Source organism: Pan troglodytes, chromosome 2, assembly GCF_028858775.2.
Source record: "Pan troglodytes isolate AG18354 chromosome 2, NHGRI_mPanTro3-v2.0_pri, whole genome shotgun sequence".
Lineage (NCBI taxonomy): Eukaryota > Metazoa > Chordata > Mammalia > Primates > Hominidae > Pan > Pan troglodytes.
In genome coordinates this window covers 3,807,729-3,835,606 of record NC_086015.1, presented here as the reverse complement: position 1 = coordinate 3,835,606, position 27,878 = coordinate 3,807,729, and the positions used below count along the sequence as shown (strand labels likewise).

Sequence of the window (27,878 nt, the reverse complement as noted above, 5' to 3'; positions counted from 1 at the left end):
AAACCCTCTGAGATATTGAGAGTAATATCATCCACTCCCTACCTAAATATTAAAAACAATGTCACAGGAGGGGTGTACACCCCTACAATATTGGGAGTAATATCATCCTCTCCCTCCCTAGTTATTAGAAACAATATAAAAGGGGTCACGTACACCCCCTGTGATATTGGGAGTAATATCATTCTAATCCCCCCTGGATATTAGGAAGAATATTATACAGGGGCTGTACACCCCTTGACATATTGTGAGTCATATCATTTCTCTTCCCTTGGACATTAGGGACAACATCACGGGGGGGGGGTGTCCCCTGTTATATTGAAATTATTATCATCCTCTCCCAAACTGAATATTAAAAACAATGTCACGGGGGTGTTGTGACCCCAGCAATATGGACAGTACTATCATTGTCTCCCTCCCTAAATATTAAGAACAGTATCACAAGAGGGGTGTACACCCCCTGCGATATGGCCAGTAATATCATCGTCTCTACCTTTGGATACTAGGAACAACATCACAGAGGGTGTGTACACCCCCTGCGATATTGGGCGTAATGTTAGCCTCTCTCCCCCTGGATATGAGGAACAATATCCCTGGTCGGGGGAGGTGGAGTACATTAAGAACAATATCTGAAGGAGGTGGGTGTACACCCCCTGAGATATTGGGTGTAGCATCATCCTATCTTTCCTAGGATATTAAGAACAATGTCACAGGAGGGGTGTACAGCCCCTGCGATATTGGGAGTAATATCATCCCCTCCCCCTCTCTATATAAGGAACAATATCCCGGGGTGGGTGTACATCCCCTGCGATATTGGGCGTAATGTCATCGTCTCCCAACGTGGATATTGGGAATAATGCCCCAGGGGGGTGTACACCTTCTTCGATATTGGGAGTAGTATCGTCCTCTCCCCTCGGGATTGTAGGCAAAATATGGAAGGGGTTTTACAACTCATGCGATATGGACAGTAATATCATCCTCTCTCCACCTAGATATTAGGAACTATATCACAGGCAGCTGTACACTTGTTACGATATTGGGAGTAATATCATCCTCTCCCATCATGGATATTAAGAACAATATTCCAAAGGAGGTGTACACCCCCTGTGATACTGAGAGTAATATTTGGCTCTCCCCTTCGGGATATTAGGAACAATATCGCAGGAGGTGTGTACAACCCCTGTGATATTGGGAGTGATATCGTCTTCTCCCCCTGAATATAAGGAACAATGTCACAGGAGGATGTACACCCCCTGGGATATTGGGAGTCATATCATTTTCTCCCCCTCGAGATATTCGGAACAATATCACAGTGGGTGTGTACAGCCGCTGCGACATTGCCACTAGTATCATCCTCTCCCTCCCAGGATATAAGGAACAATGTCACAAGGGGTGTACACCCCCTGCGATATTGGGGGTAATATCTTCCCCTCCCCCGCTGGCTATTAGGAACAGTGTCACAGAAGGGGTGTCCACTCCCTGCTATATTGGGAGTGAGATCATCCTCTCTGTCCCTGGATATTAGGAACAATATCCCTAGGGAGTGTACACCTCCTGCAATATTGAGACTAACATCATCCTCTCGCCCCCTGGATATTAGGATCAATATCACAGGGGTGGTGTACATCCCCTGCGAAACTGGAAGAAATATCATCCTCTCCACCTTTGGATAATAGGGACAATATCACGGGGGAAGTCTACGCCCCCTGCGATATTGGGAGTCATATCATCCTCTCCCACCCAGGATATTAGGAAAAAAGATGACCGAAGGGATGTATACCCACTGCGATATTTTTCATAATGTCATCCTCTACTCCCTGGCAATTAGGAATAACATCATAGAGGGGTGTACACGTTCTGTGATATTGGGAGTAACATCCTCTACCCCTCGGATATCGGGAACAATTATATTAAGCATTAATATTCATAAATATAATAACAATAGAAATCATCGATATAAATTACTATAAAGATAGTAAAAGTTAATACGGATTAAAAATATTAATGGTTACTATTAATAATTAATAGCAACCTCACTATTAATAATAACATAATGATATCGGTAATTAATGTTACTTAATTAAATCAATAAGTGATGTTGGTAATAAAACAATAATTAATATTAAGATTAATAACTAATATTGAAAAATGACAATACTAATAATTAATTTTAATCATGCATAATCATATTTAAAATAATCATTAATGATTAATAACGTTGTACTATTAATTAATATTACCATTGATAATTATTAAGACTGATGTTTAATAATTCGTAATATTATTAAGACTGATGCTTAATAATTAATCATATTATTTCTCCTAATACCGTAGGGGGTGTACACCTACCCGTGATATTGTTCCTAATATCCAGGGATGGAGAGCATGATATTAGTTTTAATATCTCAGTAGGTGTACACTCACCCTGTGACACTGATCCTAATATCCAGGGGATAGAGTATGACATGACTCCCAACATAGCAATGAATGTACAGCCACCTGGTGATATTGCTCCTAATATTCACGGAAGAAGAGTATGATATTACTCCCAATATCGCAGGGAGTGTACACCTCTTCTGTGACATTGTTCCTGGTATCCCGCGGGGGAGAGGATGATAATAATTAAAGTATCGCAGGCTGTGTTCACTCACCCTGTGATATTGTTATAAATATCCTGAAAGGGAGAGGACGATATTACTTCCTATAACAGATAGATATTACTCCCCATAACAGAGCAGGAGGTGTACACCCACCGTGTGATACTGTTCCTAATATTCAGAGGCAGAGAGGTCCATATTACTCTCAATATCGCAGGAAGTGTACACCCCCGTGTGAGATGGTCCTTAATAATATTCCAAGGCAGAGGGGGTGATATTACTACATTTATCGCAGAAAGTGTACACCCCCCCAGGGATGTTGTTCCCATGATCCTGGAGAGAAGAGGATGATATTAGTTTAAGTATGACAGAAGGTGTACACGCCCCCACTGATATTGTTTCTAATTTCAGTGTGGGAGAGGAGGATATGACACCCAATATCGCAGGGAGTAGAAACACACCTGTGATACAGTTCTTAATATTCAGGGTGGAAGAGGATGATATTACTCCCAATACAGACGGGTGTACAACCTCTGCACACCGAGGGTGTACACCCATCTGTCAAACAGCACATAATTTCCAGAGGGGGAGATATTACCCCCAATATAGTAAACAGGCTGTGAGTCCACCATGGATCGTAATAACTTGGGGGGGAGAGGAGGTGGCTCTTACTCCCCATATCGCGGGGGGTGCCTCACCCCACTGCGAGGTGGATCATAATAGCGAGGGGGGGGAGAAGGGGTGGCTGTTACTCCCCATATCGCGGAGGGTGCCTCACCCCCCTGACATGTGGATTGTAATAAATAGCCAGGGGGCGGAAAGAGGGTGGCTGTTACTCCCCATATCTCAGGGGGTGCCTCACACCCCTGCAATGTGGATCATAATAAATAGCTGGGGGGGAAAGGGGGTGGCCCTTACTCCCCATACCGCGGGGGGTGCCTCACCCCCTGCGATGTGACCTGTGTCCGTTGTGGGCATTCTCTTTTTTCCTGCTATTAGGAACAAATTCACAGAGTGTGTGTACACAGCCTGCGATATGAAAACTAATATCCTCTGCACCTCCGCATGTACGGACCATATCACACAATGGGTGCACACTTTTTGCGGGATTTGGGGTCATGTCATCCTGTGTTTCCCTAAATAGTCGGGGAAATATCACAGGCCTATTCGGAGGCACATCCTACTTTTGCTACTGGAAATTAGGAGTAATATCACAGATGGGGTGTAAAGCCGCTGTCATATTTGAAGTAATATCATGCTCTCCCCCACTAGTTGTGACGCACAGTATCACAGGGGGTATATACCTTCTGCGGTATTGGGAGTAATATCATCATCTCTTCCTTTACATGATAGGAACAACATCAGAGATGGGGTGTACACCCCGTGTGTTTTTGAAAGCAATGTCATTCACTCTTCTTCTAGATTTTACGATTCATATCACAGGCGGGGTGCGTACCCCTTCTTATATTGGGAGTCATCGGATCCTTTTTCAAGCTGTATATTTAGAACAATATCCCATGGGGCTGTACATGTCTTCGATACTGGTCGTAATATCATCTTGTCCTTTCCTGGATACAAGAAAAAATATCACAGACGAGGTGTACACCCCTTGTAATATTGGGAGTAATATCACCTCTCCCCATGTGGTTATTAAGGACAAAAATCACAGGGTGGTGTACGGTTCCTACTTTATTGAGAGTAATACCATCAACTCACCCCCTGGATATCAGGAGCCATATCACAGAAGAGTTGTACACCCCTTCAATATTGTCAGCAATATCACCGTCTTCCCACCTAGATATTAGGAACAATACCCCGGGGGGCTTGGGGGTGTACACCCACTGCGAGATCCAGAGTAATATCAGCCTTTTCCTGCTGGATATTAGGAAGTATATCACAGGTGTGTGTGCACCTTCTGCGATATTGGGAGTAATATCAGCCTCTACCCCGCTGCATATTAGGAACCATATACGGGGGGCGTGGGGGTTACGCTCCCTGCGATATTGAGAGTAATGTTATTCTCTTCTCCCTGTACATTAGGAACCATATACGGGGGACGTGGGGGTTACGCTCCCTGCGATATTGAGAGTAATGTTATTCTCTTCTCCCTGTACATTAGGAACTATATCACGGGGTCTGTACACCTTCTGCCATGTTGGGATTAATGTAATCCTCTCCCCCCATTGAATATCAAAAACAATATCACAGAAGGGCTTACACCCTCTGCGATATGGCCAGTAATATCATCGTCTCTACCTTTGGATACTAGGAACAACATCACAGAGGGTGTGTACACCCCCTGCGATATTGGGCGTAATGTTAGCCTCTCTTCCCCTGGATATGAGGAACAACATCCCTGGTCGGGGGAGGTGGAGTACATTAAGAACAATATCTGAAGGAGGTGGGTGTACACCCCCTGAGATATTGGGTGTAGCATCATCCTCTCTTTCCTAGGATATTAAGAACAATATCACAGGAGGGGTGTACAGCCCCTGCGATATTGGGAGTAATATCATCCCCTCCCCCTCTCTATATAAGGAACAATATCCCGGGGTGGGTGTACATCCCCTGCGATATTGGGCGTAAAGTCATCGTCTCCCAACGTGGATATTGGGAATAATGTCCCAGGGGGGTGTACACCTTCTTCGATATTGGGAGTAGTATCGTCCTCTCCCCTCGGGATTGTAGGCAAAATATGGAAGGGGTTTTACAGCTCATGCGATATGGGCAGTAATATCATCCTCTCTCCACCTAGATATTAGGAACTATATCACAGGCGGCTGTACACTTCTTGCGATATTGGGAGTAATATCATCCTCTCCCATCATGGATATTAAGAACAATATTACCAAAGAGGTGTACACCCCCTGCGATATTGACAGTAATATTTGGCTCTCCCCTTCGGGTTATTAGGAACAATGTCGCAGGAGGTGTGCACAACCCCTGCGATATTGGGAGTCATATCATCTTCTCCCCCTGAATATAAGAAACAATATCACAGTGGGTGCGTACAGCCGCTGCGACATTGCCACCAGTATCATCCTCTCCCTCCCAGGATATAAGGAACAATGTCACAAGGGGGCGCACACCCCCTACGATATTGGGGGTAATATCTTCCTCTGCCCCGCTGGCTATTAGGAACAATGTCACAGAAGGGGTGTCCACTCCCTGCTATATTGGGAGTGAGATCTTCCTCTCCGTCCCTGAATATTAGGAACAATATCCCTAGGGAGTGTACACCTCCTGCAATATTGAGACTAAGATCATCCTCTCGCCCCCTGGATATTAGGATCAATATCATAGGGGTGGTGTACACCCCTGCGAAATTGGAAGAAATATCATCCTCTCCACCTTTGGACGTTAGGGACAGTATCACGGGGGAGGTCTACGCCCCCTGCGATATTGGGAGTCATATCATCCGCTCCCACCCAGGACATTAGGAACAAGATGACTGAACGGAGGTACACCCGCAGCGATGTTTTCAATCATGTCATCCTCTACGTCCTGGCAATTAGGAGAAACATCATAGAGGGGTGTACACTTTCAGCGACATCGGGAGTAATATCCTCTCCCCCACAGATATCGGGAACAGTTATATTAATTATTAATATTAATAAATATATTAATAATTAATAGTAATCATCGATATTAATAATTGCAATAGAGATAGTAAAAGTTAATACGGATTAAAAATATTAACAATTACTATTAATAATAACAATATCACTATTAATAATAAAATAATGATATTATTAATCAATGTTACATAAATCAGTCATAAGTGATGGTAATAAAACAATAATTAATATTAAGATTAATAACTATTAATGAAAAATGACATTAATACAGATAATTTTAATCATGCATAATCGTACATTTAAAATAATCATTAATGATTAATAACGTTATACTATTAATTAATATTACCATTGATAATTATTAAGACTGATGCTTAACAATTAATAATATTATTAAGATTGATGCTTAATAATTAATCGTATTATTTCTCCTAATACCGCAGGGGGTGTACACCTACCCGTGATATTGTTCCTAATATCCAGGGATGGAGAGCATGATATTAGTTTTAATATCTCAGTAGGTGTACACTCACCCTGTGACACTGATCCTAATATCCAGGGAGTAGAGTATGACATGACTCCCAACATAGCAATGAATGTACAGCCACCCGGTGATATTGCTCCTAATATTCACGGAAGAAGCGTAGGATATTACTTCCAAAATCGCAGGGAGTGTACACCTCTTCTGTGATATTGTTCCTGGTATCCCGAGGGGGAGAGGATGATAATAATTCCAGTATCGCAGGCTGTGATCACCCACCCTGTGATATTGTTATTAACATCCTGAAAGGGAGAAGATGATATTACTCCCTGTAATAGATAGATATTACTCCCCATAACAGAGCAGGAGGTGTACACCCACCCTGTGATATTGTTCCTAATATTCAGAGGCCGAGAGGTCGATATTACTCCCAATATCGCAGAAAGTGTACCCCCCAGGGATATTGTTCTCATGATCCTGGAGGGAAGAGGATGATGTCACTTTAAATATCACAGAAGGTGTGCACGCCCCCACTGATATCGGTTCTAATTTCCACGTGGGAGAGGAGGATGTGACGCCCAATCACACCTGCAGTAGAAACACAGCTATGATACTGTTCTTAATATTCAGGGAGGAGGACGATGATATTACTCCCAAAACAGACAGCTGTACACCCTCTGCACACCGAGGGTGTACCCCCATCTGTGAAATAGTTTATAATTTCCAGAGGGGGAGATGATATCACTCCGAATACCGTAAACAGGCTGTGAGTCCACCGCGGATCCTAAAAACCAGGGAGGGAAGAGGGGCTGGCACTTACTCCCTGCATCGCGAGGGGTGTCTCACCCCATTGCGATGGGGGTCCTAAGAGCCAGTGGGGGATGAGGGGCTGGCTCTCAGTCCCTGCCTCGCGGGTGGTCCTTCCCCCCGCTGCGATGGGGGTCCTAAGAGCAAGGGGGGGAAGTGGGGCTGGCTCTCTGTCCCCGCCTCGCTGGGGGTACCTCGCACCCTTGCGATGGGGGTCCTAAGAGCCAGGGGGGGAAGAGCGGCTGGCTCTTACACCCCGCATCAAGGGGGGTCCCGGCGATGGGGGTCCTAAGAGCCACGGGGGAAGAGGGGCTGCCTCTCAGTCCCCGCCTCGCGGGGGGTGCCTCCTCCCCCTGCGATGGGGTCCTAAGAGCCAGGGGGGGAAAGGAGCAGGCTCTCAGTCCCTGTCTCGCGGGGGTGCCTCCCCCCTCTGGGATGGGGGTCCTAAGAGCCAGTGGGGGATGAGGGGCTGGCTCTCAGTCCCAGCCTCGCGGGGGTGCCTCCCCCCCAGGCTATGGGGATCCTAAGAGCCAGGGGGGTAAGAGGGGCAGGCTCTCATTCCCCGCCTCGTGGGGGGTGGCTACCTCCCATGCGATGGGGGTCCTTAGAGCCAGGAGGGGAAGAGGGGCTGGTTCTCAGTCCCCACCTCACGGGGGATGCCTCCCCGTGCTGCAATGGGGGTCCTAAAAGCCAGGGGGTGAAGAGGGGCTGGCTCTCAGTCCCCACCTCGCGAGGGGTGCCTCTCCCCCCCTGCGATAGGTGTCCTAATAGCCAGGGGGGGAAGAGGGGCTGGCTCTCAGTCCCTGCCTCACGGGCGGTCCTTCACCCCACTGCGATGGGGGTCCTAAGAGCAAGGGGAGGAAGAGGGGCTGGCTCTGAGAACCCGCCTCATGGGGGGTGCCTCCCCACCCTTGAGATGGGGGTCCTAAGAGCCAGGGGGGGAAGAGGGGCTGGCTCTCAGTCACCACAGCATGGGGGGCCTTTCTGTTCTGGTTTTGCACAAGAGTAAGCTTATTTGCATCTGGTTCTAGCAGGGCAGTTGCTGCGAAGGCCCTCAAACAGGGGGGCCATCCTTTCGAATCCCTATCTAGTTGTTTAGAGATGCAGGCCACCGGCCTCAGCCAGGGCCCCACAGTTTGGGTTAAAAGTCCAGCTGCCATCTTTTCTCTTTCTGACGCATACAATGGAAAAGGCTTTGTGAGATCGGGTACCCCGTCGGCTGGGGCTTTCAGAAGTTTTTCCTTTAAGTCCTGAAAGACTTCTTGTTGTTGGAATCCCCATTCCAAATGTTCCCGGTCCCCACCCCCATTGTGACGTCATACAAAGCCTTGGCTAATACTGCAAAGTTTGGGCTCCGCAGTCTACGAAACCCCACAGCTCCTAGGAATTCTCTCACCAGCCTTCTGCCCTTAGGCTCTGGTAGATTGCAAATGACCTGCTTTCTTTGGGATCCCGGGCTGCTTTCGGACACCTGTCGAATAGTAAATCCCAAGTAAGCTACCTGCGGTCGTCGGCAGATCTGAGTTTTCTTCTTGGACACCTAATACCCACAGCCCTCCAGGTCGGTCCTAAGGATCTTAGAATCCTCGATGGGGGTCCTAAGGTACGGGAGGAAGAGGGACTGTCTCTCAGTCCCCGCCTCCCGGGGTGTGCCTCCCCGGTGTGATGGGGATCCTCAGAGTTGGGCGGGGAAGAAGGGCTGGCTCTCAGTCACCGCCTCGCGGGGGGTGCCTCCCCTCCCTGCGATGGGGGTGCTAAGAGCCAGGGAGGAAAGAGCGGCTGGCTCTCAGTCCCCGCCTTGCGAGGGGTGCCTCCCCTCCCTGCGATGGGGGTCCTAAGAGAAATGGAGGGAAGAGGGGCTGGCTCTCAGTCCCCGCCACGAGGGGGGTGCCTCCCCCCCTGCGATGGGGGTCCCAAGAGCCAGGTGGGGAAGAAGGGCTGGATCTCTGTACCCGCCTCGCGGGGGGTGCCACCCCGCCCTGTGATGGGGGTCCTAAGAGCCAGAAGGCTTAGAGGGGCTGGCTCTCAGTCCCCGCCTTGCCGGGGGTGCCTCCTCCCCCTGCGATGGGGGTCCTAAGAGCCAGGAGGGGAACAGGGGCTGGCTTTCAGTCACCACAGCTTGGGGGGCCTTTATGTTCTGGTTTTACCCAAGAGTCAGCTGATTTGCTTCTTGTACTAGCAGGGCAGTTGCTGCCAAGGCCCTCAAACAGGGGGGCCATCCTTTAGAAACCCTGTCTAGCTGCTTAGAGAGGTAGGCCACCGGCCTCAGCCAGGGCTCCACAGTTTGGGTTTAAAGTCCAGCTGCCATCTTTTCTCTGACGCATACAATGGAAAAGGCTTTGTGAGATCTGGTAGCCCCTGGGCTGGGGCTTCCAGAAGTTTTTCGTTTAACTCATGAAAGACTTGCTGTTGTTGGAATCCCCATTCCAAATGTTCCCGGTCCCCACCCCCTTTGTGACATCATACAAAGGCTTGGCTAATACTGCAAAGTTTGGGCTCTGCAGTCTACAAAACCCCACAGCTCCTAGGAATTCTCTCACCAGCCTTCTGCCCTTAGGCTCCGGTAGATTTCAAATGACCTGCTTTCTTTGGGATCCCGGGCTGCTTTCGGACACCTGTCGAATAGTAAATCCCAAGTAAGGTACCTGCGGTCGTCGGCAGATCTGAGTTTTCTTCTTGGACAACTAATACCCACAGCCCTCCAGGTCGGTCCTAAGGATCTTAGAATCCTCGATGGGGGTCATAAGCCAGGGGGGGAAGAGGGACTGGCTCTCAGTCCCCACCTCGCGGGGTGTGCCTCCCCCGTGTGATGGGGATCCTCAGAGTTGGGCGAGGAAGAAGGGCTGGCTCTCAGTCACCGCCTCGCGGGGGGTGCCTCCCCTCCCTGCGATGGGGGTCCTAAGAGCCAGGGGGGAAAGAACGGCTGGCTCTCAGTCCCCTCCTCACGGGGGGTGCCTCCCCTCCCTGCGATGGGGGTCCTAAGAGAAATGGAGGGAAGAGGGGCTGGCTCTCAGTCCCCGCCACGAGGGGGGTGCCTCCCCCCCTGCGATGGGGGTCCCAAGAGCCAGGGGGGGAAGAGCGGCTGGCTCTAAGTCAGCGCCTCGCGAGGGGTGCCTTGCTACACTGCGATGGGGGTCCTAAGAGCCAGGGGGGAAGAAGGGCTGACTCTCAGTCCCTGCCTCGCGGGGGGTGCCTCACCCCCTGCGATGGGGATCCTAAGAGCCAGGGGGGGAAGAGGGACTGGCTCTCAGTCCCCACCTCGCGGGGTGTGCCTCCCCCGTGTGATGGGGATCCTCAGAGTTGGGCGGGGAAGAAGGGCTGGCTCTCAGTCACCGCCTCGTGGGTGGTGCCTCCCCCCCTTGCGATGGGGGTCCTGAGAGCCAGGGGGGAAAGAGCGGCTGGCTGTCAGTCCCCGCCTCGCTGGGCGTGCCTCCCCCTCCTGCGATGGGGGTCCTAAGAGCCTCGGGGGTAAGAGGGTCTGGATCTCAGTCCCCTCCTGGGGGGGGTGCCTTGCTACCCTGCGATGGGGGTCCTAAGAGCCAGGCAGGGAAGAGGGGTTGGCTCCCAGTCCCCGCCGCGTGGGGGGTGCCTCCCCCCCACAGCGATATGGATCCTAAGAGCCAGGGGGGGAACAGGGGCTGGCTCAGTCCCCGCCTCGCGGGGGTGGCTCGCTCCCCTGAGATGGGCATCCTAAGAGCCAGGGGGGGAACAGGGGGAGAGGATGATAATTTCAGCATCGCAGGCTGTGTTCACCCAGCCTGTTAAACTGTTATTAGTATCCTGAAAGGGAGAGGATGATATTACTCCCCATAACAGACAGATATGACTCCCCATCGTAGAGCACGAGGTGTACACCCGCCCTGTGATTTTCTTCCTCATATTCAGAGACCAAGAGGTTGATGTCACTCCCAATATCGGAGGAAGTATACACCACCGTGTGAGATGGTCCTTAATAATATTCCACGGCGGAGGGGGTGATATGACTACATACATGGGAGAAAGTGGAAACCCCCCAGGGATATTATTCCCACGATCCTGGAGGGAAGAAGATGATGTTACTTTCAATATGACAGAAGGTGGATGAAGTGGTGGACTGCCCCTCCACACCTGTGAGTATTTCTAGTTGGGTGGGATGAGAGACTGAGAAAAGAAATAAGACACAGAGAGAAAGTGTAAAGATACAACAGTGGGTCCAGGGGACCAGCGCTCAGCACACCAAGGACCTGCACCGGCACCAGCCTCTGAGTTCCCTCAGTTTTTATTGATTATGATTTTCATTATTTTAGCAGAAAGGAATGTAGTAGGAGAGCAGGGTGATGATAAGGAGAGAGTCAGCAGAAGACATGTGAGCAAAAGAATCTATGTCATAATTAGGTTCAAGGGAAGGTACTATGACTGGACGTGCACGTAAGCCAGATTTGTTTCTCTCCACCCAAACATCTCAGTGGAGTAAAGAAGAACAAGGCAGTGTTACTGCAAACATGTCTCGCCTCCCGCCACAGGGCAGCTTTTCTCCTATCTCAGAGTTGAACGAATCGGGTTTTACACCGAGACATTCAGTTCCCAGGGGCAAGCAGGAGCTAGTGGCCTTCCTCCATCTCAGCTGCAAGAGGCTTTCCTCTTTTACTAATCCACCTCAGCACAGACCCATTACAGGTGTCGGGCTGGTGGACAGTCAGGTCTTTCTCATCCCATGAGGCTATATTTCAGACTATCAGATGGGGAGAGAGCTTGGACAATACCCTGCTTTCAAGGGCAGAGGTCCCTGCGGCTTTCCACAGTGCATTGTGTCCCTGGTTTATTGAGACTAGAGAATGGCGATGACTTTTACCAAGTATACTGCTGGTAAACATTTTGTTAACAATGCACGTCCTGCACAGCCCTACATCCCTTAAACTTTGATTTTATACAACACATGTTTTTGTGAGCTCCAGGTTGGGTCAAAGTGGCTGGGGCCAAGCGGCTAGGGCAAAGCTACAAATTAACAACATCTCAGCAAAGCAATTGTTTAAAGGACAGGTCTTTTTCAAAATGGAGTCTCTTATGTCTTTCCTTTCTACATAGACACAGTGACAGTCTGATTTCTCTTTTCCCTACAGGTGGACACGCCCCCACTGATATTCCTTCTAATTGCAACGTGGGAGAGGAGGATATGACACGCGATATCGCAGGGAGTAGAAACACCCCTGTGATACTGTTCTTCATATTCAGGGAGGAAGAGGATAATATTACTCCCAATACAGATGGGTGTACACCCGTCTGTGAAAGATTTCGTAATCTCCAGAGGGGGAGATGATGTTACTCACAATATGGTAAAGATGCTGTGAGTCCACGGAGGATCCTCAGAGCCAGCGGGGGAAGAGGGGCTGGCTCTCAGTCCCCGCCTCGTGGGGGTGCCTCCCCCCACTGCGATGGGGGTCCTAAGAGCCAGTGGGGGAAGAGGGGCTGGCTCTGAGACCCCGCCTCACGGGGGATGCCTCCCCCCGCTGCGATGGGGGTCCTAAAGGCCAGTGGGGGAAGAGGGGCTGGCTCTGAGACCCCGCCTCACGGGGGGTGCCTCCCCCCCCTGCGATGGGGGTCCTAAAGGCCAGTGGGGGAAGAGGGGCTGGCTCTGAGACCCCACCTCATGGGGGATGCCTCCCCCCCTGCAATGGGGGTCCTAAGGGCCAGTGGGGGAAGAGGGGCTGGCTCTGAGACCCCGCCTCACAGGGGGTGCCTCCCCCCCCTGCGATGGGGGTCCTAAGGGCCAGTGGGGGAAGAGAGGCTGGCTCTGAGACCCCGCCTCACGGGGGGTGCCTCCTCCCCATGCAATGGGGGACCTAAGGGCCAGTGGGGGAAGAGGGGCTGGCTCTCAGTCCCCGCCTCACGGGGGGTGCCTCACCCCCTTTCGATGGGGGTCCTAAGAGCCAGGAGCAGAAGAAGGGCTGGCTCTCTGTACCCGCCTCGTGGGGGGTGCCTCCTCCCCCTGCGATGGGGGTCCTAAGAGCCAGGGGGGGAAGAGGGGTTGGCTCTCAGTCCCCGCCTCGCCGGGGGTGCCTCCTCCCCCTGCGATGGGGGTCCTAAGGGCCCAGGAGGAAGAGGGGCTGTCTCTCAGTCCCCGCCTCGCGGGGAGTGCCTCCCCTTCCTGCGATGTGGGTCCTAAGAGCCAGGAGGGGAAGAGGGGCTGGCTTTCAGTCACCACAGCTTGGGGGGCCTTTATGTTCTGGTTTTACCCAAGAGTCAGCTGATTTGCTTCTTGTACTAGCAGGGCAGTTGCTGCCAAGGCCCTCAAACAGGGGGGCCATCCTTTAGAAACCCTGTCTAGCTGCTTAGAGAGGTAGGCCACCGGCCTCAGCCAGGGCTCCACAGTTTGGGTTTAAAGTCCAGCTGCCATCTTTTCTCTGACGCATACAATGGAAAAGGCTTTGTGAGATCCGGTAGCCCCTGGGCTGGGGCTTGCAGAAGTTTTTCCTTTAAGTCATGAAAGACTTGCTGTGGTTGGAATCCCCATTCCAAATGTTCCTGGTCCCCGCCCCCTTTGTGACGTCATACAAAGGACTGGCTAATACTGCAAAGTTTGGGCTCTGCAGTCTACAAAACCCCACAGCTCCTAGGAATTCTCTCACCAGCCTTCTGCCCTTAGGCTCCGGTAGATTTCAAATGACCTGCTTTCTTTGGGATCCCGGGCTGCTTTCGGACACCTGTCGAATAGTAAATCCCAAGTAAGGTACCTGCGGTCGTCGGCAGATCTGAGTTTTCTTCTTGGACACCTAATACCCACAGCCCTCCAGGTCGGTCCTAAGGATCTTAGAATCCTCGATGGGGGTCATAAGCCAGGGGGGGAAGAGGGACTGGCTCTCAGTTCCCACCTCGTGGGGTGTGCCTCCCCCGTGTGATGGGGATCCTCAGAGTTGGGCGAGGAAGAAGGGCTGGCTCTCAGTCACCGCCTCACGGGGGGTGCCTGCCCTCCCTGTGATGGGGGTCCCAAGAGCCAGGGGGGGAAGAGCGGCTGGCTCTAAGTCCGCGCCTCGCGAGGGGTGCATCCCCCCCCCGCGATGGGGGTCCTAAGAGCCAGTGGGGGAAGAGGGGCTGACTCTCAGTCCCTGCCTCGCGGGGGGTGCCTCCCCCCACTGCGATGGGGTTCCTAAGGGCCAGTGGGGGAAGAGGGGCTGTCTCTCAGTCCCCGCCTCACTGGGGGTGCCTCCCCCCCACTGCGATGGGGGTCCTAAGAGCCAGTGGGGGAAGAGAGGCTGGCTCTGAGACCCCGCCTCGCTGGGGGTGCCTCCCCCCCTGTGATGGGGGTCCTAAGAGCCAGTGGGGGAAGAGGGGCTGGCTCTGAGACCCCGACTCGCGGGGGGTGCCTCCCCCCCCTGCGATGGGGATCCTAAGGGCCAGTGGGGGAAGAGGGGCTGTCTCTCAGTCCCCGCCTCGCTGGGGGTGCCTCCCCCCCACTGCGATGGGGGTCCTAAGAGCCAGTGGGGGAAGAGAGGCTGGCTCTGAGACCCCGCCTCGCTGGGGGTGCCTCCCCCCCCTGCGATGGGGATCCTAAGGGCCAGTGGGGGAAGAGGGGCTGGCTCTGAGACCCCGCCTCGCTGGGGGTGCCTCCCCCCCCTGCGATGGGCATCCTAAGAGCCAGTGGGGGAAGGGGGGCTGTCTCTCAGTCCCCGCCTCGCGGGGGGTGCCTCCCCTTCCTGCGATGGGGGTCCTAAGAGCCAGGGGGGGAAGAGGAGCTGGCTCTCAGTCTCCGCCTCGCGAGGTGCCTCCCCACCTTGCGATCGGGGTCCCAAGAGCCAGGGGGGAAGAGGGGCTGGCTCTCTTTGTGGATGATTCTTTTTCCATTCTCAGGCAGTTTTCTTTTTTCTTTCTTTTTTTTTTTTTTTTGAGACTGAGTCTTGCTCTGTTGCCCATGCTTTGCTGGATCTCGGGTGACTGCAACCACTGCCTCCCAGGTTCAAGAGATTCTCCTGCCTCAGCCTCCTGAGTAGCTGGGACTAGAGGCGTGTGTCACCACACACAGCTAATTTTTGTATTTTTAGTAGAGATGGGGTTTCACCATGTTTGCCAGGATGGTCTCATCTCCTGACCTTGTGATCCACCCACCTCAGCCTCCCAAAGTGCTGGGATTGCAGGTGCAAGCCACCGGGTCCAGCCTCTCAGGCGATTTTCATACCTGCATACTCTGATCACTACTCTGTTAAACAGTCAAGGAGGGTAAGTATTATCTTCAGATTTCCAGAGCTCTGTCTCTGTACAGCCCTCTCCTCCTCAATATTCTGCCCTATGAATTCTAGCCACATTGGCCTTCCCAGACTCACAGTTCTGTCCTCTCAACTCAGGAAGATCTCTGAGCTCCATCTGCATTCTTTCTTCCTGTGCTGTGGCCTGGAAAGTTTTCTAAGGTGTTTGGGAGGTCAATTGTGGGGCTAGCCTCATTTGTTTCTCATTTCTTGAGGATCACTGCCTTTTGATGCTTGATTCCAGTGATTGATTCCCTTTGTTGCTTGAGGGCCATAGTTTCATATATTTTGTCCAGTATTTTTGTTGTTTTAGGTCAGAAAGTAATTTTGGTCTCTGTTACTCCATCTTGGCCAGAAGTGTAAGACCTAAGCATTTACACATCAAAATACTGCACACATAATTTTAGTTTAAGCTACTTTTAAAAAAATCTCTTTCATTTTCCATTTAGCATTCTATTTAGGGTATTACATTGGTTTTTTTGAAATTCTGTTATTGGCAGTTTCTATTGCCTATCAATCCCATTTAAAGATAGTGCATAGGGTATTCTAAAATAGCTGTTAAGCAAAGAGAAAATTGGGCCTGATAGGGTGAGAATCACAGCTCTAATACCTAGAGTGACCTTATAATGTATTGTCCAAAGGAGATATTTTTGACAGTGAAAGAGGGTGTTGTTAGTAATTATATCAGGACCATGGCCTAAACCAGGACTATCCCAGGCAGCCTGGAACATATTTGTACCCCATCTCTATTTAATGCCTTTATACAATTCTTTACTTAATTCTACCAGCCTTTATTGAGCCTGCTTTCTTTGTCTAGCTGAGTGCCACGTGCTGACATCACTAAGATCAATACAGCAAACGCTGAAAGATGGACAGAGAGACAGGAGATGGTCCTTTATAATGCAGTGTGATCTGTGCTGCAATAGAGGTGAGCACAAGGTCCTTATGAAGGCTCAGTGAAGAGCATGCTTGACTGCAGGGGAGGGTACTTACGTTAGAAAAGATCAGTCGAAGTATGTTCATAGGGCGCATGGGAGGAGAGGTTGTGGGAAAGGTATTCCAGACAGTGTGTGTCAAGGCCAAGAGCCAGGGGAACACAGGTGGGGCTTCTTTTTTTTTCTTCTAAGATGGAAGAGTGTTCTGATTGGCTGGAAAACAACGCACATGGGAAGCTGTACAGAAACGAGTGGGGAAAGGTAATACTTAACAGCAACAACAGTTAATATTTAGTGCCCACTTACGACATGCTGGACACAGTTCCGGGTACTCTGAACATATTCGCTCATTTAATCTTTACAACAACCCTATGAGGTAGGTACTATTATTATCCCCATTTTCAGGTGAGGAATCTGAGGCACAGAGAGAGTAAGTATGTTGCCCAGGGCCAAGCACCAAGTATGTGGTAGGTCCTGGAGTTGAATGCAGAGCCCCTCCACTCTAAACTCCTGAAAGCCAGATGCTACAAGGCGTTGTTATTCCAAGTGGAGGAATGCTAAGGACAGCATCCTGCAGGTGACCAGGAAACCCTGAAGCATTCGAAGCAGGGGAATGGCTTAAAACAAGGTGGTATAAGAAAGCGCTCCCAGAGCAGCATGAAAGTCTGGTGTAGTGGAGGTCTCCGCTAGCCACAAGAGGTGGTAAGAGGCTGAGCTGAAGCAGCTGCAGCAGGGATGCAGAGGATACATTCCCCAAACCCTTATGGGCAGAGTCCTTTGGCTTCAGTGACCACGGCCAAGGGTGCAGAGGAGAAGCCCAAGAAGATGCCAGGTGTCTGGCTTATGCCCCTGTGTGAACGTGAAGCCTCTCATTGACATGCAGGTTACAGGAGGAAAAGCAGGTTTATTTGGGAAGGAGGCTTCTAGACCATGACTTCCATTTTAGCCACGTAGTTTTTGAAGTGCTTGTACAAGTTCTAGGTGGAAATGTCCAGGAGGCAGTGGGGAACTCAAAGTAGATCTCAGGAGAGAGGCTTAGGCCAGAGGGCTTGGGGAATCATCAGCATGGGGGTGGGAGGAGAGCTGGTATTTGGATGAGATTGCGGTGGAGCAGGAACACAGTGGGAAAAGGTGGTGATGAACCCAGGGACTCCAGTATGCGGTAGCTGGCTGTGAGATTAGGAAGCAATGAAGGAGGCCGAGAAGGATGTTGGGGAGAAGCATCAATAAGGAATAAATGAGTTGCACGTGCTCCAGAGAGGCCAAATAAAGACTGGATTTGGCTCTCGCAGGTCATACACAAAAGAATCTTGGAACCAAAAGGAAAACGGTGGTGGTTTAAAGGGTATATTCAGTTTCTAGGTCTGCTGTCACAAAATACCAGAAACTGGGTGTCTTGTTAAAACAACAGAAATTTTTTCTCTCACAGTTTTGGAAGCTAGAAGTTCAAAACGAGGTGTTGGCAGCACCATGCTCTCTCTGAAGATTCCAGGAAGAATCTGCTCCATGCCTTTCCATTCGCTTCTGGGGTTTCCTGCAAGCCCTGACATTCCTTGGCTTGTAGATACATCACCCCAGTTTCTGCCCCCATCATCACATGGCCTCCTCTCTGTGTGTGCCTCTGCATTCCCTCTATTCTTCTTCTAAGGACACCGACACCAGTCATAGTGGATTAAGGGTCCACTCCTAACTAATTACATCTGCAACAACCCTATTTCCAAATAAAGTCACATTCTAAGATTCCTAGGGAGAACATGAATTTTTGGGGGCATGTGGATACTGTTCAACCTGGGACATGGAGTAAATAAATGGCAAGGAAGATTACAGATGACTTTAAGCTAAAGAGGGAGATAGGGTTAAATGTAGGACTTTTTTTTTTCCAGGACGGGAGAGGTTTAAACATGTTACTACATTGAATAAATGAAATAACCATGAACATGGAGTGGCTAAAGATTCTGAACTAAGTGCAAGTAATTGATACACGTCCATGGATAAGGGGAACGAATGGCGCTAGCCATTCTACCTGCCCCTCCTTCAGCCAACTGTGTGGCTTTACCCCAGCTGCATATTTGTGTGACGCCTGAGCTCTGAGATGACCATCAGCATGAGGCAGCGTCTGGCCGAGTTGCGCCAGCGTCAGCGGGGCGGCAAGCAGCAAGGACCATCCTCTCCCCAAAGGGCTTCTGGACCCAACCGGTGAGAACAGAATGTGGGCAAGTGATGGGTGGGTGTGCAGACGGCTTGCTGGGACCTCACTGCACTTCCTCCATGCTTTGGGCCTGCCATTCAGCAACTCTGTCTCCCAAGACCTTACCTCTCACACAAGGATCCATGATGTCAGCCTCTTCCCCCTGTTGAGTCTCCTCTCCCCCTATTGAATCTCCTCTTCCCCTCATTGAGTCTCCTCTTCCTTCTTCCACCATTGAGCCTCCTCTCCCCCTTTTGAGTCTCCTCTCCCCATGCCCTTCCTTGTCTCGGACTCAGGCACCAGGTCCCATCAATGCTGTCTCCTGGACCGGCTCTCTCATCAGACAGTGACAAGGAGGGAGAAGATGAGGGGACTGAAGAAGAACTTCCAGCACTGCCCGTCCTTGCCAAGAGAACCAAGAAGGCACTGGGTCTGTGGCAGTTGGGTGTGGGGGCAGACAGGTCCTAGTTGGTATGATGGCTAGATATGGTTTTTCTGAGACTGTGGGGTGAGAGCAGTGTGAGCTGAGGAAACTGAGGCATCATTGTGGCCACACAGGGTATGGGCTGATGGGGCCAGGGCTCCAGGGTTGGGTGGGGGCAAGGGGGCAGGAGACACTTCCTCTGACTGCCTGTTTCTGTCTAGCCTCGGTCCTCAGCCCAGCCTTGCCCCGAAGCCTGTCCCACTGGGAGATGAGTCGGGTGAGTCACCATTGTTAAAATGTTCTTCCAAGGTTAGAGGAGGCAAAGGGAGCTGTGAGAACAGGGCTCTCTGGGCCTGGTAGGGTACTGGGGCCTGGGGTCTGCCCACATGCTGCACTCCTGTGTCCAAGGAAGGCCTTGTCAGGGAAGTTGAAGCAGCTGGGCCGGTCCTGGGTGTGGGGTGAAGAAAGCCCAGGTATTTCCTTCCTGTGGACCAGTTGGGGTGGATGGAGCACAGGGTTAGTCAGCACTGGGGAGGTGGGGCACTTGTTCAGCTGCCTGGTGCCTGGAAGTAAATATCATCAGAGAAGAGCTCAAGGTGGAGAGGACAAAGGACCCCTAAGCCAGATAGTTAGAACTAAAATGCAGGAAATCAAGGATCAAAAGAGCGGAGATCTGGAGAAACAGTTCTAAAGACCCCGGTTAGGAGGTAAGCGGAGAACTTCCAGAATAGTTAGAGGGAAAAGGCCATGAGGGGACCCATAACTCAGCGACTGCCCTGGGGTGGCCAAAGGGGGATCAAGGTGTTCAGAGCAACTTCCCAAGCACCAGTACCTTCCGTTGTCAGCAACAGTTTCACAGAGTGATGATGCTGTGGTGTCTCTGGAGCACCCTGACTGGGCCAGGGGTCTCAGGCCTGGGCTATAGGTTTGTCCTTGGTGCTGTGAAGGGACTTTGGGGCCCCCAGCTATTGGAGTGATTGGGGTAGAGAGGCAAAAGGAGTGGTTGGGGTAGACAGGCAGAAGTGGCCTTTGCCCTGGGCTGGGTTTCTTGGGGGACTCTTGGTAGTAAGTGGTTGCTGCTGGGGCTGTCCTCAGAGTGGGAGACTTTTAGAGACCCCCAGCTCTGAGGCATCCACGATACCAGGTGAAGGCTGAGACTAGGGGTTCCTGTGCCAGAGGATGCAGAATGCAGCTAAGAGCGTGAACTCTGGAGCCAGACTAACCTGCAGGCCACTTACTGTCTGTGGGACGCAGACTGGTCACTTAAGCCCCCTGTGCTTCAGTCTCCTCATCTGTAAAACAAGGATGATACTAGTGCCCATTTCAAAAGGTTGCTGTGAGGATGAAGTAAGCTAGCATGTGTAGTGTGCCAGGCACATAGTAAGGGATATGTGGATATTTGTTGATCTGACTGTGTGGTTGTTGTTACTCCTCCCCCACCCCCTACCTCCCACCAGGCACAGGAGTCCGTGGGGTTCCTGGACCCAGCTCCTGCAGCCAACCCAGGACCCAGAAGAAGAGGGTGCTGGGTTCAGCCAGGTGTGGAACTGAGCGTTAGATCCATGCTGGATCTGCGGCAGCTGGAAACACTGGCCCCAAGCCTGCAGGACCCTAGCCAGGACTCGCTGGCCATCATCCCATCTGGTCCCAGGAAGCATGGGCAGCAGGCCCTTGAGACTTCACTCACTAGCCAGGTGAGCCTGCTTTCTCCCAGCTCTCTAGAGAGTTCCAAGGGGCCTTAGGCAGCCTTTGCCACCAGCTGGGACCTGAGCACTGGTCCAGCTATGCTTGCTCTGCCCCTGTGGCACATGGGTAACCTGAACTGCAAAGCCAGGATGGGGGTGGCTGGGCTGTATGGTTTGGTCATCAGGATAGGCAGGGGAGGGGTTGGGGTAGAGAGGCAAAAGTGGCCTTTGCCCTGGGCTGGGTTTCTTGGAGGACTCTTGGTATTAAGTGGTAGCTGGAGGTTGGCAGCCCAGAGTGCTAATACAGTTCATCCAGAAGCTCACATCAGCAACTGGAGCCCAGCCTGGCTTCTCGATGTCTGTCTTTCAGCTTCCCCTTGAATGAGTGCACACCGCATCCTTACTCACCTCCACCTCTTCTCCAAGGGGAGGGTTGGCCCCCAGGATACTCAGGGCTGACACCCCAGCTACCACTGCCTCATCTGTCACCTCTGCTCTGTTAACATCCCTTTGTGTGTTCCCAGAATGAAAAGCCCCCTCGGCCTCAGGCTTCCCAACCTTGTTCCTATCCCCATATTATCCGATTATTGTCACAAGAGGAAGGGGTCTTTGCCCAAGATCTGGAACCTGCACCCATTGAAGATGGTATTGTCTACCCGGAGCCGAGTGACAACCCCACCATGGATACCAGGCAAGGATCCTGCCCTAGCCAGACCTCGTGCCCCCGTCTTCCCCTCCCTATGAGTGTTCTTTAGTCGAGGGAGGGTTGGCCCCCAGGATACTCAGGGCTTTCCTTCCAGCTCACCACTGCCTCATTCCTCATCCTGATCACAGGCAGGAGTCCAGCGGGGCTGCTGCCTACCCCTGCTCACTGCCTTTTCTTCTCCCTGCTGGAATCCTGACAGTGAGTTCCAAGTGCAGGCTCCAGCCCGGGGAACTCTGGGAAGAGTGTATCCAGGCAGCAGGAGCTCAGAAAAGCACAGCCCTAACAGTGCCTGCTCTGTGGATTACAGCAGCAGCTGCCTTTCCAGCCCGGAGCATCCCACTGAAGGTGAGGCTGTAGCCTGGAGGGAGGGGCCATGGGGGGTGGGGCCTGGAGGTGGGTGGGGAGGCTCTGGCAACAGATGGGTGCAGTGCGATGCCTCTCTCCCCTCCCCACACCCAGACTCTGAGAGCACGGAGCCCCTCAGTGTGGATGGCATCTCCTCAGACCTTGAAGAGCCAGCTGAGGGCGATGAAGAAGAGGAAGAAGAGGAGGGAGGCATGGGCCCCTATGGGCTACAGGAGGGCAGCCCCCAGACTCCAGACCAGGAGCAGTTTCTAAAACAGCACTTTGAGACTCTGGCCAGTGGAGCTGCTCCAGGTGTGGTCAGAGGGCCAGCATTTAGTGCCTGCAATTTGCCCTTCTCCCCTCCTTGCCTACCTGAGAGGAGGGTCCCAGGGTATAGGCTGTGGCTGGGGGTCTCAAGGAGGCAAAATCTGGGGCAAGGGCTTGGTTTTTGCCCCAATTCATGATTTCTCTGACCTTGGTAGGGGCCCCAGTGCAGGTCCCAGAGAGGTCAGAGTCTCGGAGTATCTCTTCACGATTCCTGTTGCAAGTACAGACCCGCCCACTCAGGTACAGAGGCCCCCTACCCCCCAGCAGCAGCTCTGGCTCTCCTGGCCTCCCAGGGCTGCTGCCCTCTCCTCTCCAGTGTTTTGTCTCTCCATGCGCGGGGTGTTTTGCACTCCCGGTTTTGGGCTAACTGGCCTTTCCCCAGCCCTATCTGGCTTTGTGCTGGTTCTCTCCTAGTGCCCTGGTGCTATGAGTTTCTCGCCATTTTGGCAGGGAGGAGCATTGAGCCTTCTCTGGGCCTTCTCCCACATTTCCTCCCTGTAGGGAACCATCCCCGTCCTCCTCAAGCCTGGCACTGATGTCGAGACCAGCCCAGGTGCCACAGGCATCTGGTGAGCAGCCGAGAGGCAATGGTGCCAATCCCCCTGGAGCACCCCCGGAGGTGGAACCGTCCTCTGGCAACCCCAGCCCCCAGCAGGCAGCCTCTGTGCTGTTGCCATGATGCCGTCTCAACCCTGACAGCAGCTGGGCTCCCAAGAGAGTGGCCACAGCCAGCCCCTTTTCTGGACTCCAGAAGGCCCAGTCTGTGCACAGTCTGGTGCCACAGTGTGAGGAGCCTGATGGGTTCAGTGCCAGGGTGCAGGGTGTATGGAACACATGTACATGCTAGAGGAGGGAGGGCCTGGTGTGGCCCTGATGTGCCACTGTGCTGGCCACTAGGTGTCCCTTAATGGGCATGTGGAGGGGAACAGCAGCTCTTCGGGATTGGGTTTTGGCACCTGGGATGCCTTCCTCAACACCTGACCTGTGTATACCTCTGTCTCCTTTGCAGAAAGACATGAGGCCAGTCTGCAGGCCCCTTCACCAGGCGCACTGCTGTCTTGGGAGGTCGAAGCTCAGGATGGTCTGGGCTCCCTGCCCCCAGCTGATGGCCGTCCGTCTCGGCCTCACTCCTATCAGAACCCCACCACCAGTTCCATGGCCAAGATATCCCGCAGTATCTCTGTTGGGGAGAACCTGGGCCTGGTGGCTGAACCTTAAGCTCATGCCCCCATCCGAGTCTCACCACTCAGCAAGCTGGCCCTGCCCAGCCGGGCTCACCTGGTCCTGGACATCCCCAAACCACTGCCTGACCGTCCTACCCTGGCTGCATTCTCTCCCATCACCAAAGGCCGGGCCCCTGGTGAGGCAGAAAAGCCTGGCTTCCCGGTGGGCCTAGGAAAAGCTCACAGTACAACTGAGAGATGGGCCTGTTTGGGGGAGGGCACCACTCCCAAGCCTAGGAGAGAGTGCCAGGCTCATCCTGGGCCCAGCAGCCCCTGTGCCCAGCAGCTGCCAGTCAGCAGCCTCTTCCAAGGCCCTGAAAACTTGCAGCCCCCACCCCCTGAGAAGACTCCCAACCCCATGGAATGCACCAAGCCAGGGGCAGCCCTGAGCCAGGATTCAGGTGTGCACAGCTCCCCAGCTCTCATCTCCTGCCCCATCCTTACTCTCCCCTCTCTGTTGGCCACTGTCTGGCTCCATCCCATTTCTGTGGGTACAGCTTCTGGTGTTTCTTGTCCTGTCTGCTCCTGTCGCAGGTCCGTAAGTCACACCCCTGATGGTGAGACCCTCCTGCTAACCTTCATGATTTCCTTGTGACTCACTTGCCCATTCAGTGGCTTCTGAACTTGGGGCTGGCCGTCTCCTCTGGACCTTGTTTGTGTGGTGTTGGGGAGGCCGTTGGAAGAGAAGCCAAGAGGAAGGGACTGAGGGCAAGTGGGGGGTGCAATGCTGAGGGCTAGGTCTCTCCCGCTCTGAGTGTCTTGGGTGCGGAGGCCTGAAAGGGCTACATGCTGGGCCTCACTGAGCTGTATCCATCTCTTTCAGAGCCAGCGGTGAGCCTGGAGCAGTGTGAGCAGCTGGTGGCAGAGCTCCGCGGCAGCGTGCGCCAGGCAGTGCGGCTCTACCACTCGGTGGGTGTTAGGTGCCCCCCGGCAGGAGGGCGGGCACGTCATTAGTGCTGGGTGTTTCGGATAACCATGTCCAGAACAGTATGCTAAGGCTCTTGTGCTGACAGGATGGCACACTCAAGAACATCTTGGGCAGCACAGGTGAGGGGGTTAGAGGCCAGGCTAGCCTCTTGTACTGACAGGATGGCACACTCAAGAACATCTTGGGCAGCATAGGTGAGGGGGTTAGAGGCCAGGCTAGCCTCTTGTGCTGACAGGATGGCACACTCAAGAACATCTTGGGCAGCACAGGTGAGGGGGTTAGAGGCCAGGCTAGCCTCTTGTACCGGGCACCTGCGGTCATTTCTGGTTAAGAGCTGGAGATTTCCCTCAGGAGGTGAGGCCTGAAGAGACCACACCTCCTAGTTGGCTCAGGACAATCCCAGTTTATGTCGTTGTCCCAGTGTAATTATTAATGGCATCCTTTTTCATATCCATGAATTATTTGGCCCCCTTAGACATAGGGGACAGTCCAAGAAGGCCCAAACTTTGAAAGGGAAAGCAGATTCTGCCGGAGTTGTCATAAGGAGTTGCTTATAAGATGTAGACGGTTCTGCAATCCAATGGGTTCCTCCTTGGGCGTCACCCCCAGAGTCTGCCTGCATCCCATGTTCCCTGGCCATACATGCTGATCTTGGCGGGTAGAGTTCCCAGCTAGTCCCTTCTGAGGCAGGCTGGACCCAGGTGGGGCCCCTCACTTTTATATGTCTGTTGACAGGCTCCTCCACCTCGCTTCTGGGGGTGTTTCAGGTGGCTGGCTGCAAGATGCCCTCAGCAGAGCAAAGTCAGATTGCCCAGCTCCTCAGAGACACCTTCTCTTCAGTGCGACAGGAGCTGGAAGCTGTGGCTGGGGCTGTGCTGTCCAGCCCAGGCAGCAGCCCTGGGGCTGTGGGAGCCAAGCAGACACAGGCCCTGCTGGAGCAATACTCGGAACTGTTGCTTCAAGCCGTGGAACGGCGTATGGAACGCAAACTCTGAGTTCTGGAAGCCTGTCCCAAGTGAATGAATGCCCCAGCGATTCCAAACTGCAGCCCCTCTGCCCCTCACCAAAACCTGCGGGGCTGCTTGGAGTGGAAAGCAGGGAGTAGTGTTCAGAGGCAAAGCAGCCTTCCCAGCCGCTCCTCGTGGGGGGCCTGTATTTATTAATTTGTTTCCCTGACTGTTGCCTCACTTCCTTGGAACTTCTGCCTCCACAGCCCCTCCAGTGGCAGGGACAGGTCTTGGGTCTTTGTCATCTTGGTGCTGTGAGAGGTAAGAGGGCAGCCTGCCCCATCTAGGAATCTGGGAAGGGCTGGCCCTCTCTTAGAAGCCATTTGAAATTACTGCAGGGATTAGCTCCCTGTGGTGGAGCATACACAAGGTACTCTGGGGTCGAGGTGAGAGGTGATGTGGCATTCAGTGCCCGTCAGCCAACTGTGGGCCTTCACCTCTACCTGCACTTCCCCTCTCACACCAGCTGCACTCCCCTGGCTGCCAGAGCAGGGTGGTTTTCCCCAATACCTGGCAGCTCAGAAAGGCAGAGCCATCTGGCCCTCCAGGGTGTCCCCAGCCACCAGGAGACTTGAGTTGGTATTTGGACCTGAGCCCGCACATTCCACTCCCATTCTCCCTCCAAGAGGGGCCCGGCATTGTATTTCCCTGTGACCCCTTACTCTCTTGGCCAGAACTTGAGCCAGCTGTGGGACATTGCTGCAGGACAGTAAGCCCTCACCTGGGCAAACATGAAGCTCTGGCCTCCTTTCCTCAGCCCCTTGTTCTTCCCTGTCCTCCACCCTGGACCCCAGCCGGCTGCTGGAGCCCAGAGGCCACCTTCTCCCTGCATCCTGAATGATGCTTAGTCAGAAGCCTGTGTTGGAACATCCCTCGTTTACAGGGGGCTGGCCTACCTCCTGAGGACCTCGGCCACAGATGAGATCACACGCATGCACGTGCACACATGTACACACACACACCTACCTGCACGGCACGCCGTTGAGTGTTGGTTGCCAGAGTATCCGGCTGGCTGCTGTGTGCCTGGTTTCTTCACATCCTGCCTCAGCGTCACCACCCTGGCTTATGTGGAACACCTATCAGGGAGCAGAAAAGGGGTGCAGTACACTAAGTGAACCCAGATTCTGGATTCTTGGTGTCCACAGCCTAGCTGATACGAGATGGCCCATAGGACACCTGGTTTAGATAGAAGGAGCCTCCTCAAAGGCAGTGCTGGGCACCCACGGGTGTGCTGGATACTGGAGTTTGAGAGGAGGGAGGTGCTGGGGCCAAAGGAGACACTAGAAAAGTGGTAGATGGGACAGGTAAGTGGCAGAGGTGAGGGGATAAGTTAGAATGTAAAAGGGCAGTAATTAGGGGTGAGGGAAAGGAGATAGGGGACCCTAGGAGGTAGAGTGGGACCATGTCGTGAGGCAGTTGAAGAGTTGAGGAAAGGTTTTTCTGGGCCCTACTGCTCCCCTCTGCTGCAGGTAAGTCAGAGCAGCTTTACCACAGCTTCAGGCCACGAGAGCCCCTTCACCCGCCCTGCTGCGCCATAGGCAGAGGCTTATAAAGAAATGGGTTCCGGGCCAGGTGTGGTGGCTCAAGCCTGTAATCCCAGCACTTTGGGAGGCCGAGGCGGGTGGATCACGAGGTCAGGTGATCGAGATCAGCCTGGCCAACATGGTGAAACCCTGTCTCTACTAAAAATAAAAAAATTAGCTGGGCGTGGTGGTGAGCTCCTGTAATCCCAGCTACTCGGGAGGTTTAGGCAGGAGAATCGCTTGAACCCTGGAGGTGGAGGTGGAGGTTGCAGTGAGCCGAGATCGCGCCATTGCACTCCAACCTAGGTGATAAAGCTACACGCCATCTCAAAAAAAAAAAGAAAAGAAAAAGGGTTACAAAAGGTTCCCAGCTCTGGGGCATCAGCCTGAGTGCGCTTGAGCTGCTCCAAACCTGGCCCTTCCCCACTCCTCTAGCATCGCCACCCGCATGGCCCTGGAACTCCCGCGGCGGCGGGGGCGGGCCCGTGCCTGCTGTGCCCCCACTTCCCACACCAGCCGCGCCCACCGCAGGTGGGACTCAGGTTCGCCCTCTGGGCCAGGTCCTTCACGAGGAGGGAGCTACCCTTCGCCAGAAGTTTGTGAGAATGTGGCCGCCCTTTTCCTGCCCTCTGCCCCATGTGGGTGGGGGGCCTCGTGGCCCGGCCGGCGCCCCGTCCCCTTCTGCATGTCTGAGGCCACCGGCAACCGCCGCCCCACTCCAGATTTGCCCCCGCCCTGTTTTGAAAGCCCCTTATTTATAACTTTTATACTTTGTGCAGGTCGCGGCGCTTCCCTCCTCATCCTCGGCTGCATGGGGCGGGGGGGCTGTTTTTAACGTGCCCGTTTGTACTGATGTATGAACTTGTCAATAAACACAATTGTTTGTTAACCCTGGGATGCCGGCCCAGTGG

General features: G+C 52.9%; 2 pseudogenes; both read left to right on the top strand.

Moving 5' to 3' along the window:
* The window catches only part of LOC129143468 (forkhead box protein D4-like 1), a 33,133-nt pseudogene extending 14,782 nt beyond the window's left edge, over positions 1 to 18,351 (top strand).
* Positions 16,804 to 27,856, top strand: LOC112204355 (mitogen-activated protein kinase-binding protein 1-like; annotated as a pseudogene).
* The last annotated feature ends 22 nt before the right edge of the window (positions 27,857 to 27,878 follow it).